The sequence below is a fragment of the Podarcis raffonei genome, chromosome 13, assembly GCF_027172205.1.
Source record: "Podarcis raffonei isolate rPodRaf1 chromosome 13, rPodRaf1.pri, whole genome shotgun sequence".
Classification (NCBI taxonomy): Eukaryota; Metazoa; Chordata; class Lepidosauria; order Squamata; family Lacertidae; genus Podarcis; species Podarcis raffonei.
Window position 1 is genome coordinate 26,054,423 of NC_070614.1, and position 15,434 is coordinate 26,069,856.

The following is a 15,434-nucleotide window of genomic DNA, read 5'->3' on the forward strand; positions in this document are numbered from 1 at the left end:
CGTTTACCTTCCCACCGGAGCAGTACCTATTTATCTACTTGCACTTTGACGTGCTTTCGAACTGCTAGGTTGGCAGGAGCAGGTACCGAGCAACGGGAGCTCACCCCGTTGTGGGGATTCGAATCACCAACCTTCTGATCAGCAAGCCCTAGGCTCTGTGTTTTAACCCACAGTGCCACCCGCGTCCCTAATTTCGGACTACAGTAATCTAAAATATAAGAATGTGAATTTTCAACTACAGCAAGAGAAATGAATAAAACAGGTTACGTTATAATGGTTTGACTTAATTTGAGGCATTGAGTTTAGATGGCATGGATTTAAAAAATGGAAATTTATATCAATGTCAGAAAATTATACATTTTCTTTTCCATCTTACATCACTAAAATGTATTGCTACATTACGAGGGAAGAGGCGGCGTGTTTGCCTAGGGTGCAAAAGACCCTTATGATGGCGCTGGCAGCAGCCCTGTCTTCTTTTGCCTCTGGCCACCCCACAGCCTACCCACCTCAAGAAGAAGTCTGTTTTTAACAAGCATACCTGTCTTCATTATGGCACGCTCAATGCAGGAAGAAGGTGGCCTCCCGGTTAACAAACATGCGAGTGTTGTGGTTGATTCAGAGATGCAGTGTGAACAAGCAGCCCCAAAGCCTGCAAAACCACCTTGAAAACAAACAATCCAGGATCTCGCAACCAGCACCAACCCAGGCTTGGGATTGGACACAGCTTGATTTAATTTTCTTGTGAACTTCACCCTTGTCCTTGTCCCATTTATATCGCACGTTTTCCTCCGAGGAGCTTGAGATGGCGTACGTTGTTCTCCTCCTGCTCCCCATTTTGTCCTTGCCACAACAGCCCTGTGAGGTAGGCGGAAAGCCTGCCACCAGCCCAAGGTCACACAGCGAGCTTTGTGGAGTAGTGGGGATTTGAACCCTGGTCTCCCGGGGCCACAGTCCGACACTCTAACCATTACGCCACATGTGCCCATTAATATGCTTTCACCACCCTTCTCTTCTAGAGAGAGCCAAGTCTCACGATGCAGTCTGGACATAGGGAATTCACCCGGAGCTGAATTAGGGGAGGGGGAGGCAGCAGTGGGGTTTTCTCCCAGGCAACATGTTGTTTGTTGCTTTGATGCAGAAGTTTAACTTGGGTGTTTACTTCTTTTAAGCGCAGGGCTGACACTGCTCTAATTAATGGGGAAATTGAAGAGGGCAATATTATTAGTGCCCACAGAGCCTATACTCTCCCTCCTCACTTTAGATCTTTCTTGCTGTGTGTCTCTGTCTTTTAGCTTCCATCTTCCCCTCTGCTTTCGTTCTCACAGCCCCTCCTTTGACCTTTCTAGCAGCCCTTTTGAAGTGGCTTCTTGTTTTGCAAGGCTGTGAGGTTTGGGCTACTGAGAGGAACACACACACATTTGGCTCCATGCGGTTGCCAAGGGGTCCTCACTTTGCAGTAAGAACGGAGGGCAGAGAGAATTGTCATCTCATGTACCTGGATGCAGAGCTGTCCCTGGGCAGGTGGGGCAGGGGAAAGTAGCCAGTAGCAATCACACTTGCAGGGGGGGGGGCTCATAGGGATGCTGTAGAAACTCGGTTCCGTTGACTTTTAAAAGTAAACCTACCCAATACACACTTTTCAAAACAACCTGAGGACCAGAACACAGCCATCCAGCCACTTTCACAATTGTAAGTTGCTTCAAGCAAGTGACAACGTGGCAAGAAATGCAATTCAGCAACAATAAGAGTCCTTTGAAATTTGCACTTCTCTGAATTTTTCAGCACAAGTTTTCCAGTGAGGTGATGTGCACTAAAAGACATGGATGAGGGTAAAGTGTGCATTAAGAGGTGAAAATTGGTGAAAATAGCACACTCAAATGTCTCCCATTTGGGGAAATCGCCCTGTGGAGGTGTGCATATTAGGCAGAATTGCAAACATACATGTGAATTGTAAGAAATTTACTCTGAAATGCTGATGAATTCTCATGACGGCCATAAATGTGGAGAACTGAACTTAAGGGTGGAGAAATGAAAAACAAGGAGCAATCATAGAATTGTAGTGCTGGAAGGGACCACAAGGTTCATCTAGTTAACCAACTGCAATGCAGGAATCTTTTACCCAATGTGGGGCTCAAACCCACAACCCTGAGATTATGATTCCTTGTAGCTCAGAGATAACCAGTGTTGTGGACTAGGGCTCCCAGCATCGCAAGGCAGTTTGACCAGTGGTCAAGCATATTGGGAGTGGTAGTCCAAAACATCTGGAAGGCACCTCGCTGCTCTAGTGGATCCCTGCTCTAGTGGATTGAGCTGGCTCTGATCCCTGCAGTGTATTCCAGAAAACAGAGGGCTGGATTTGGATCAAGGAGATCCAGGTTTAAGTCTCACCATAATAATACTACAGAAAAATGCAAGTGTGTCTCATTAGAGATTGGTTCAGTGACATTTACAGCAGCACAGTAAGTTGGCCTGGGAGAACAATGGCTTCCCAGCTCAACATGGAGCCAGAATTGGAACCAAGACCTCTTGGTTTGCATGTCACACCCTGAACAGGCTCTTTGGCACGTGCTGCTGAAATGTTCCAGCCTTGCCTTGGTGGCAACCATTCTAGAAGGACTTTGTGATAACATGCACCTCCGTGGGGAAGTGAAAGACACCCCTAGCTGAAATGTATTTATTTCACATTTATCCCCTGCTTCCTCCAAGGAAATCACATCAACCAGGAATTTTCTAACAAAGAAAATACAGGGGAAATTCCGCCCTGCAGTCCTTACAAATCCCTCCCACTCAAAGTGCCCTTTTAATACGGTTTACATTTTGGGGATCCGACATTGTGTAATTTACTCCAAAGCGGTGCCAAACGCCAGCAGAAGGCCCCCTGCAACGTTTGGCGGTTAAAACCCCATGTTTCACATGGACAAAGAACAAATCATGTGTGGGCTAGGCATTGACTAAGATCATTATGGGCATGCAAACCGGTATTTGTTTACCTGTAAGCACACACCTTCAGTTTATCTTTTTTTATATAGAAAAAAATATAAGTTTCTCAATCTACCAGCTTTGCACAAAACAGCAGCCGTGTATGTGTGTGTGTGTGTGTGTGTGTGTGTGTGTGTGTGTGTTGCTCAAAGCCAGGAAACCTGGTATCTATGGGTATTTGTTCACATGTGCACATACACCTTTTGTGATCTACCATGCTTGCATAAAATAGCAGTCCAAAAATAAAAAAAAATAAGCAATGCCTCACTCCAAACTAGGTAAGGATTTGGAGTTGTTCACATGAAAGGCTACCTGTCACTTTATTTCCTCCCCCTTTCCACCCCATCTCCTCTACCCATGGGCGTAGCCAAGGGGGTAGCGGGGTCCACGAATCTTCTTGGAAAAGGCAGACTGTGACCTTTCCTTTCGTCAGTTGGAAACAAAATGGAAGTCGGGGGCATGGCGGGAGACAGCACCCAGCAAAACATCACCACAGAGAGGGGTGTTTTTTTTTTCACCGTAACTCACAAAATCACAAGTCAGGCACCTCTCAGGTGGGCACCATTGCCATTGTAAGAGAACAAGCGAGCTGTTTGTGGTGATTTCCGGTACATCTTATTCTGGAAAAATAGCACTGGCCACCGATTACTCATAAGCAGGAAATATCCCAATCAAACAGGTTTCCCCCACAAAAATACCCCAAATTTCACAACATAGGAGTAGTGTGACTGGAGACCCCAGGTGGAATAACAGGGGCAATCTCATCCTTTTCTTCCACACTGTGGCTCCAGACCAAATCATCTGTCAGGATAGCTATGGCGGTCACAATTTCACCCAAAACCCAGTGAACCTGTGTTCATCTGTGTCACGAAAGGCACTGTCGGGAGAGCTGTGAGCTATGACCTGGTCAGGACAGATGCCTAGCCAGGACACAGGATTCAAATTAGGCCTCAGTGTTTTTCTTACAGCAGCACCCTCATGGGGGCCTCCTTTCATGCCCCCACCTCTGCCGGAGAAGCAGTGCCAGCATAGGTGCTGATTTCCTGCAAGATCTTGCGAGACCTCATCAAAGTCTTGCAAGATATCAAGGAGGGCAAAAGATCTCATGAGATTTGGGTGAGATCTTGCAAGCTCTTTCAGGAAATTGGAGCCAAAGCCAGCACTACCGTGCTGGTACAGCAGCCCCTACAAGTGTCCCTATTTTCCAGGGATGTCCATGATTTAGAGAAGCTGTCCCAGTTTCTGATTTCATCCAAGAATGTCCTGCTGTTCCTTAGGATGTCCCTGTTTTCATTGGATAAATGCAGTGCTGGTACAGCAGTCCCTCTAAGTGTCCCTATTTTCCAGGGATGTCCATGATCTGGTAGGGTGTCCCTATTTTCATTAGAAGACACAGGCCTGGCCAGGACAGCCTTCCTGTTATACATTCTGGGCATGACGAGGCATCTGACCCTCACCTGAGTCTACTCCAGCTGAGGAATCACACACCTACTTCTCAAGCTAGTGAGCCCCACCTGGGCTGTGGGCCTGTGTCCTGGCCAAGCCCTGGCTCATAGCTCTCCTGCCAGACTATTTGGTCTGTAGCCACGGTGTGGAAATAAAGGATGAGATTGCTCACCATATACCAAGCACTCTACTATCCCAATTAGGCCCCCAGTGGTTTTCTCATAATGCCCTTCTCAATGTGCCTAATTTGCCCACCTTGCTTTGGCAGATCTGCTATCATCCTGAAGTCTCTTATGTCCAAGCCCTTTGTGCCACAGATGAACACAAAAGGCTTGGACACAGAGACTTCAGGATTATAGCAGACCTGTCAAAGAAAGGTTTGGTGAGAGGAATGGAAATTAAACCTTGTAAAGTTGACCTGAATAGTGAAATATGTGAAAGCTGTTTCTTGGGGAAGGGAACAAGACCTTCTACCCCCCAAGCAAAGCCAGGAAAGTCCAACAGAGCCTTGGCAACTTATTTATACTGATATATATGGTCCAATTCAACCAATGTCTCATGGGGAAAACAACAAAATGGGAAAATAACTTTTCTGCTTATATATGTTGATAATATAATTTTGGTTACTGAGAACAAACAAATGCAGATTTAGATGTTGTTCATGTTTTCCTTTAGGCTCTGTGATTCAGGGTGTTTGCTTAAAACACCCTGTTTTAAGCAAAACCTCGGTTACCCATGTGGGCTGAATTAGACCGGTTACTTTCGGAAGACTCAAGACTTTCAAGCTCTTGCATGCAGACTGGTGTGGGCAGGGCTTCATTTTGACTATGAGTGGCAGGAGTAGAATTCAGAGTGAGTTATTCATATCTGAGGGGCTTTCAAATCTATATGGAGGCAGGAGCACACTTACAATTGTGATTTTTTCATTATCAAAGTTCTTTTCTAGAACGTAATAGAAATGTGTCAGGTACTCCATTTCCCAGCAAGCTGCCCAGCAGGGACTCTTCCCTCACTTTCTCAGCAATCCTGCCTTTTGGGGTAGGAAGACTGGAGGTTCAAGGGTCTGGATGAAAGAAAGCTTTGGTTCGAGGGAGTCTGTTGCTTGTTTGGACTCCCCAGTTACAGCTTTAAAAGCCTGCCCAAAAGAAGTTTTAAACTTGATCCCATCTTGGACCACAAGCTTAACATGAGTCAACAGTGTGATGCAGCAGCAAAAATAAGCTAATGCTCTTCTAGGCTGCATCAACAGAAGTGTAGTGTCCAGATCAAGGGAAGTAATAGTACTGGTATATTCTGCTTTGGTCAGACCACACCTGGAATACCGTGTCCAGTTCTAGGTACCACAATTTAAGAAGGATGTTGACAAGCTGGGATGTGTGCAGAGGAGGGCAACCAAGATGATAAAGGCTCTGGAAACTTACGAGGAGTGGTTGAAGGAGCTGCGTATGTTTAGCCTGGAAAAGAGAAGACTGAGAGGAGATATGATAGCCATCTTCAGATATCTTTAGGGCTGTCACATGGAAGAGGGAGCAAGCTTGTTTTCTTCTGCTCTGGAGGGCAGGACTCAAGGCAATGGCTTCAAGTTACAAGAAAGGAGATTCTGACTAAATGTCAGAAGGAACTTTCTGACAGTAAAAGCTGTTCAGACTCTCCTTCCTTGGAGGTTTCTAAGCAGAGTTTGAATGGCCACCTGTCATGGATGCTTTAGCTGAGATTCCTGCATTGCAGGGAGCTGGACTAGATGACGCTTCCAATGCTACAATTCTATGATGCTACAATTTTAATGTATTTTTAATCTTTGTTGGAAGCCGCCCAGAGAGGCTAGGTAAACCCAGCCAGATGGGCAAGGTACAAATTATTATTATTATTATTATTATTATTATTATTATTATTATTATTATTTGATTCTATTGTGATTAGGTGGTATCTGCAGAATGCCCTCTCCTGCAGAGGGTAGGTATGTAAGATCCTCTTTCAGGTATTCTGCTCCCAAACTGTGCAGCACTTAGCTTGGTAGCTGACTGGCACCCTGTGTAATTCTTTCAGCAACAGCATAATATGATGACAACATTCTGCCCTAGCGAGCCACTGAATTTTGCGCTGGCTGCAGCTACTACAGAGCACTCTCGTCTGTAAAGCAGGGCAAACAGCCAGCCTACTTTCACTACTTAGGACAGAAGCTGCTGTTTCCTTTGCTGAAGTCTTTGGAGAGAGGTCAGTGGGCATTGGACGATGCACCATACAATCGCCACTTCCCTGCAAAGAAGCTGATCTTAAATGTTCATCATGTTATGCATGCACACCGTGGTGGAAGATGCAAGGCATTGGTGCATAGCATAGCATAGCTGACAGGCAGAACGGGTGGCTGAACCTTTCCTTTAGATACGTGCATATATATATAGCTTGCAATGCAATGTAACAACAAAAGGCAGGTTGTGGTTTGGCTTTGTTTTCCATCTTTAGCAGCAGCCAGGAACAGAAGAACCATTTGCATAGAGTGCACAGAGAATATTTTTTTCTATGATTTGGGCAGTGTTGTTGTTTTGACAGATGCAACAGCACCTTTGTGGGGGCTCCAGGGCTCTGTGTGGACCAGTTTGACTCCCATGGCTTCCTCCCAAGAGCCCAAGGAATTACAATTTCACTAACCAAACCTTATCACCAGGAGCTAGTTCACACTGAGGGTATAAGCCTGTGCCAGGAGGGTGGGGGGTGCCACTGCAAGTGAGGCGATTCACATTATGGAATTATTGCGGGGGGGGGGATGCTCTCCACATAATAAACTCAATGTCAGACAGAAGTGTTCAGGCCTAGCCTTCTCCCTTGCTTGTAAGCCTTCTAAGAATAAAAATACTGTTCCTACCAATGGAGGAGCAGAACATCTTGCACACACCCCTCCCCTACCGTTGGAAGTTTCACAGCCCAGACAGAACCAGCCCTACCAGGCAGAGGGCCTTCTGAGTAGTGGCATCCGTGCTCTGGAATGCCCTCCCATCAGATGTCAAGGAAATTGTCAGGAGTGCGTGCAGGAGCCAGGCCCTGTGACCAGTAGGACTTCACAGGACCAGGGTCTTCCTAAGTTTGTTCTGAAGATGCAAGGCGTGGCCGCACAGGTGAGGCCGATTGGTAACTCACAGCACCTGGTGGCAAGAGCCGGGAAGGGATATAAGGTCAGCATTTCCCTTCGGCTCTTTGCCACAGCAACACGTTTCCTGCCTTGCTGCGTTTGACTGCTTGACTCCTTGCTTCTTGATCCTCAGACCCTTGACTTCGTGACTCCTTGCTTCCTGACCCTTAGACACTTGGCTTCTTGGCTCTGGTTCCTGCTCCCACCCTGCCATCTTGCCCCTGGTCCCGACGTCCTCAGCCAAGACTTTCACTCGGACCGTGACAGAAATAAACAACTATCTGACTTTTAGATGACATCTGAAGGCAACCCTGTACAGTGGTACCTCTAGTTACGTACTTAATACGTTCCAGAGGTCCGTTCTTAACCTGAAACTGTTCTTAACCTGAAGCACCACTTTAGCCAATGGGGCCTCCCGCTGCTGCTGCTGCTGCACCGCACGATTTCTGTTCTCATCCTGAAGCAAAGTTCTTAACCCGAGGTACTATTTCTGGGTTAGTGGAGTCTGTAACCTGAAGCGTATGTAACCCGAGGTACCACTGTATCGGGAAATTTTTAATGTCTAATGTTTTACCATTTCTTATGTAAGCTGCCCAGAGTGGCTGGGGAAACCCAGCCAGATTGGCGGGGTATAAATAAAATTATTATTATTATTATTAGGCAGAATGAGGTGGCTTCCTTGGTTGGGTGTTGGGGGTAGTGGTGAAGTGTTGTAGGGCAGAGCTGTTTGTGCCCCACATAGCCTGCAACTCCTAAGCCAACTTGCTGCCCTCAGGAATGGCGGATAGCACCGTTCCATTACCACTGTTGAACTAATATTCTGTGAAGGCTGCCCTATTGAGGCAAAAGGGGCCTTGCTCCCTCAACCAGCCTCCACCTCCCTCCCTTCTGACTTTACAACCAGTCCAGGGGGTTTACAACCAGTCCTATCCGCTTCTTCCTTCTCCTTAGTCTCAGCATTGCCTTTGAAGAAACTCAGCAGGCAGCAGGATGGAGGCAGAGTGAGAATTAGTTGGTTCTGCCTTTCTTTGGCTGGAGTTGCCTAGCATTTGGCCTCTCCGCTTTCCGTCCCACCAGCCTCAAGGGGCACCCAGCCACCATAGGTAACTTTCACCTCCCAGTTGCACTCTCTGCTTTCCACCTGGGGCTAGCAGCTGCTGACATGTGGGGTGGCAGGACATTGAGAATACATTGAGGGAGAGAAAGGGTTGAGACAAGGCCCTGTTTTGAAAATCAACCTCCCCATGGCTGCTACAAGCAATTAAAAAATGACAAGATGTTGGAGCAAGCTCAACATCATATCTACCTTGGTCTCACAGACTACGGCCTTATTGCCATGGCACCCTCCCTGTGCAACGCCCTCCCATCAGATGTCAAAGAAATAAACAACTCTCTCACTTTTAGAGGACATCTAAAGGCAACCCTGTTTAGGGAAGTTTTTGATGTTTGACATTTTATTATGTTTTTAGAAGTGCTGGAAGCTGCCCAGAGTGGCTGAGGAAACAGGAAACCCAGCCAGATGGGCAGAGTATTATTATTATTATTATTATTATTATTATTATTATTATTATTATTATTTTATTATTATTTTATTATTTATTTATTATTGTGTCCGTGTGTCTCTGCCTTATGGAAGAGCAGCAGCACTCGCCTTTGCTGGCTGAAGACAGCAGAGAGATGTCTGCACTTCATCCTAACCCTTCCCCACTCAAGCAACCAGCATTGGGGTGTTAAGGGTGCAGCCTTGATCCTATTGAAAGAAATGGATCTTAACTTAAGCTGTGTTTGACTAGTCCCATTGGTTTCAATGGGGCCCAAATTCAGCTAGCTTAGTCTGACTCCAACCCACTGCGGCTATAAATGAATCGAGACCGGCCGAGATCTCTTATGCACAAGGTTGTACAGTATTGTTCTTGTGGGTTAGACATTTTTACAACTTCCTGTTCGTGCATACTCGGTGCAGAACCTTTAAGATCCATTTCCTGGAAGTGGTTTTTAATTTTTCTTTTTTTAAAAAAAATCTCTATAAGATAGATAATACACCTGTTTCTTCTGCAAGATATGGCTCTGCGGTTACGGAGTAAAGCAGTTGCTAAACCATTGAATGAATCTTTCGGCATTTAACAGATAAAGAAAAGGGCAAATCAGGCCGCAGCCGTGCAGAGCGATAGCAATCACCCGACGCAAATTTTCAAGGAGAGCTGGTAAAATCACTCAGGGGACACTCTCTGTAACCATGCTTTCCACAGGGAGCAAGGTGAAAAGGGTCTTCCTTCGTGGCCTTTCCCCTGAGGAGGTTGTGGTTTTTTCCTCCTGCTGCTGCTGCAACAGCTAAATTTCAGTAACTGCTCAAGTCCTCAAAGGTCCTTGAAAGTAATTAACACATATTGTTTTATTCTAAGCAAACTAGCTTGTTGCAAAAGATGGGGGGTTAAAGGGGAGGGGTCTAATATAAATAAGCAAACAAACAAACTGCTTGCTTAGTGTGGGCCACACTAAGATACGCTATAATTGCCCCATGATTACCCATTTTTCTGGAGGAATGTGTGATTTTACCTCAACTTTTAGTACCTCATATTTAAGCTGGGGCAACAGCAGCAAAAGTGAGAGTGCTGCCGTTACCCCTGTAGACGCGTTTTTGCGTGTGGTGAAGGAGCGCTAGCTGCCTCTGCCATATTTCGGATTTGCTCATGGTTTTTATGGTCCCCCTGTATGTGTTGTTTCAGTTTATATTGATGCTTTTAGAAGATATCTCACCCCGATATCTGTGCCCCTCTAGAGTGTGAATTTTGCAGTATTTTATTTTGTGTGGTTTTTTTAAGATCGTGCAAACTGCTTAGAGGTTTTCTTTCGAAACATGAAGTGGTATACCAATTGCCCAAATAAACCTGCCATAAACAGAGGCAATGAGAGGTAAGGAAAAGACACTTGGACCTACAGGGCTAGTCATGAAGGGCAGTCATTTCTCCCATAGTTAAGGCATATCTCTGTGCCCCACTCCCAAGGCTGATTCTCACATGGCAGCCACAAAACGCAGTCTCTCTCTCTCTCTCTCTCTCTCTCTCTCTCTCTCTCTACCTGAAAACTGCCGCCCCCGGTTCTCCCACACATACACATACAGTGAGCAAAGTTGTCTGGGGATTTGGAGTGAATACGAGTCATCAGCATGTTGATGACACTTAAGCCCTCTTTCTCCTTTTCATCTGAACTAGGCAAGACTCTGAAAGTGTTGATGGTGAACATGCCATAGCTTCGAAACATATTCAAAGATTTCTGGTGGCTGTGGTTTGTGAAGGGTTGCTGGGAATAGTAACTGTGAGAGGTAACCCACATGGCCCAGAATCCCTTGAGGGAATCTTATAGAAAAAATTGGGGGTTTGGCTTTTGCTGCCCAACTCCCCAAGGGACCGAGTCCCCTAAGTCCATGATTGGCCAGAGATGAACGGATGGAGGCAAGGCAGATCTTTATTTTTCTGTTGCAACAGAGTTCCCTCCCCTCCTTGCAAGGAGGTAAGAGAGACCCAGAAAAATGGTGTGCAAGCCCCTATAAATAGTTTTGAAGTTGCCCACCCTGTACCCCAAGACCACCCCCCAAAACCAGAGGCGTAGGAAGGTCAGGTGGTACCCGGTGCAGAAAATTTCTTGTCTCTCTCACACACACACACACACTCACCCCCAGATTGTTGTTGGTTTTTTTGCCTGCAAAAATGGTTTTACATTATTTCATATTTTCTTAGAAAGGAAATTGGATTCTGGGCCTCTGATAACAAGTAGGCAACTATGGACAGATACTTAAATATACAGGGTGGATTGTGTTTTGGCTTGTGTTATTTTATTTATATTTATTGTTTATTTATTTAATAAAATTTATTTTTAAAAGCCTGCAAAGTGGTTTACCAAAACAAACACCACAGCAGTAAAATCAAGAAAAATTAACAATCCTACTTTAAAACTTACAAAAGCTAAAATATTAAGATTAAAATTACTTCAACTTCCTAAGCATCTAGGTATGCTTGCCTAAAGAAGAATGCTTTTAGCAGGTGCCCGAAAAGAGTCTAGCAAAGGCACGTGTTTTGTTGCAATAGGCGGGGAGTTCCAAAGTGCAGGTGCTGTCACAGTCAACAATGCAGTACAGATATTATGTGGAACCTGTAATAGTGCTTGAAACTACTGAAGGGGCGGTTTTCTTTATTGTGACTTCACCATGCTCTGTATTATCTGAAAAGGAAAACATTTATTTAAAAAACAGGACTGCACAGCAGCAATCTAGTCTCATCATGATCAGTGAGACTTATTCCTGGTGCATAAAATGGGCTGCAATCCTATGCACCCCTTGCATCCAACTTGTACCTAAAACTCTGCACCAGAGAATTGTAGAGTTGGAAGGGACCCCTGAGGGTCATCTAGCCAAACCCCTGGGGCAATGCAGCAATCTCAACTAGACCATCCCTGACCAATGGCCATCCATCTTCTGTTTTTCCCCTCAGCCAGAACACACAACAATGGAGACTGGAGGTGGGGGAAAAGATAAATTTTGACAATGGGACAGATTTGTCAGGCGTGCACAGGGACAGCTTGAAGACTTTACACAGAGAGGGACCCCACATGGGTTTCCCTGCATGTAACGTAACAGGCTGGGAGCCAGCTCAGATAGAGAGAAAGACATTGGGGGAGGGGAGGACAAAAGAGTACCAAAGTCTGCCCATTTTATCCTCTTTGAGATGGTGGCACTAGGGCTCTGGGACCACCCTCCCCAAAATATTTACTTGTCTTCATTGTATTGTTACCACTGTTATTCTATAGTACAGATCCTTTTTAAATTAAACACTTTCTCTAAAATTAAAAGTAATCATTAGCATAGATATCAAAGGAAAGGCGAGAGAATAGTCCCTAATAGATACAAGGGAGACACAGATACACAAGCACACAGAAGTAAATAATCCAGCCTCGGGGAAGTTTCAGCCTTCACGACATAGGAAAACGGCCAAGTAAACAGCTATTTTCATGGAGGAAGGCCAAGATATTAACTGATATGCATGAAATTTCATATATAGCTATATAATCCCTAGTGTAGTAAGATAAGACCTTTGTAGCAGGCATTTTCAAAAAAAGGTTTTTAATGAACCGCCCTAGTATGGCAGTAATTGTTCCTTGATAATTTGTCACCCCCCTCCTCCATGATGGCACCTGGGGCAGCCCGACCCCTCCACCCCCCTTTCCTACACCCCTGCCCAAAACATCACAGAAGGAGGTGGTCTTCAGCTGAATTCTGAGTGTTGCTTCTCTCCTGTCTGCCAGGATACCTGATAATGCCTTACTCGGTTGCATTTCCTGGGTAGCCTGGCCATTCCTTTGAGATGGTAAATACTTTAGTTCCTGAATCTCTTACACATATTGATAGTTTGCTCAGCTTAACAGATACTTGCCAGACTGTTTTTGCAGGGAAATGTAAGCCCCTACAGTCCAAAGCTGAGCTCCACAGCTGAGGCTCCAATACTTTGGCCACCTCATGAGAAGAGAAGACTCCCTGGAAAAGACCCTGATGTTGGGAAAGATGGAGGGCACAAGGAGAAGGGGGCGACAGAGGATGAGATGGTTGGATAGTGTTTTCGAGGTTACCAGCATGAGTTTGACCAAACTGCGGGAGGTAGTGGAGGACAGAGGTGCCTGGCGTGCTCTGGTCCATGGGGTCACGAAGAGTCGGACACGACTAAACGACTAAACAACAACACAGTCCAAATACAATTGGTTAATATGACTGCTAAGAACTTAAACTTATTTAAAGATAACTATGAGAAATGCTGGACAGAAGTGAAAAAAGACTTAGAAATATGGTCAAATTTGAAGCTTTTCTTGTTGGGTCGAATTGCAGCTATAAAGATGAATGTATTGCCAAAAATGTTATTTTTATTTCAATCATTGCAAATTTTGGACAAGATGGACTGTTTCAAGAAGTGGCAGAGAGATATTTCTAGATTTGTCTGGCAGGGCAAGAAGCCCAGAATAAAATTCAAAATATTAACTGATGCAAAGGCGGATTTGCCCTGCCAGACCTTAAACTTTACTATGAATCAGCAGCATTCTGCTGGTTGAAAGACTGGCTGCTTCTTGAGAACACGGACATTTTGGACCTAGAAGGTTTTAACAATGTTTTTGGGTGGCATGCATATTTGTGGTACGACAAGGTTAAAGCACATAAAGCATTTAAAAACCATATTGTCAGGAAAGCATTGTTCAATGTCTGGATAAGATACAAAGACTTACTGGAAAATAAAACCCCAAGGTGGTTGTCACCAATGGAAGCGAAGGCTCAGAAAAAGCTCAATATGGAGGCCAAATGGCCGAAATATTGGGAAATACTGGAACAAGAAGGAGATAAATTGAAATTGCAGAGTTTTGAGAAATTAAAAGATAAAGTGCGAGACTGGCTTCATTATTATCAAATAAGAGAGGCCTATAATTTGGACAAAAAAATTGGCTTCCAGGTGGAAAAATCAAAATTGGAAACAGAACTGTTAGATCCCAAAACTAAGATACTTTCAAGAATGTATAACTTGCTGTTGAAATGGAATACGCAGGATGAAACGGTTAAATCTGCAATGATTAAATGGGCACAAGATATTGGTCATAACATTATGTTTGCGGACTGGGAACAGTTGTGGACCACCGGTATGAAATTTACGGCATGTAATGCCTTAAGAGAGAATATTATGAAAATGATATACAGGTGGTACATGACACCAGTCAAGCTTGCAAAAATATATCATTTGCCCGATAACAAATGTTGGAAATGTAAAGAAAATGAAGGTACATTCTTTCACCTTTGGTGGACGTGCCCAAAGATTAAGGCTTTCTGGGAGATGATCTATAATGAAATGAAAAAGGTATTTAAATATACCTTCCTGAAGAAACCAGAGGCCTTTCTCCTGGGCATAGTCGGCCAATTGGTGCCAAAGAAGGATAGAACTTTCTTCATGTATGCAACAACAGCAGCAAGAATACTCATTGCAAAGTATTGGAAGACACAAGATTTACCCACCCTGGAAGAGTGGCAGATGAAGGTGATGGACTATATGGAATTAGCGGAAATGACTGGCAGAATCCGAGACCTGGGAGAAGAGTTGGTGGAAGAAGATTGGAAGAAATTTAAAGACTATCTTCAGAAACATTGTAAAATTAATGAATGTTAAAAATGATGTTGGATTGAAAATAAGAGGCACTAGCAACAAAGTTTATGAGAATATGCAAAAATGAGTTGATAATGGATGAAAATATAGAGCTATAATATGTTAAGATATAGAGTTAAGATAAACGAAAGAGGGTAAGGATTTGCTGATTTGATTATTTAAATGGGAATACAAAAAGGGGAGGTGTGAGGAAGTCAAGGAAACAAGCTAATGAGTTTAAAGTTACAAAAAATGGGTTTGTTTTTAACTCTTTTGTATCTATTTGTTTTTTGTACTTTGTATTTTTATTTTTTTTCTTTCTTTTTTATGTATCTTTGTATGTTTTTTTCTGTTTTTTGTATTTTGTAAATTTATGTTTTTGTAAAATTTCAATAAATATTTTATTAAAAAACCCCAAATACAATTGGAAAGCTTTTCCTGTTTCCTAACTCCTTGCAGAGAAATATTTGAGGTCAATTTGGGAGAGTCAAAATGACTTCAGGATTGCTCTCCTGTGCTATTTCAGACACGTGGTTTATATACTGTAATGATCTCAGGCAGGCAAGCAAGCTCCGATAAGAATTAATGAGTCTCTGACAGTTTTATGGTACGTTTATTTACAATTAACATCCAGAGAACGGTTTTGGGCCTGCCACTCTTATCTATGAGTTGGTCACTCTGAGTCTCTGCCCCTTTTGCAGCATGAAGGGTGCCAA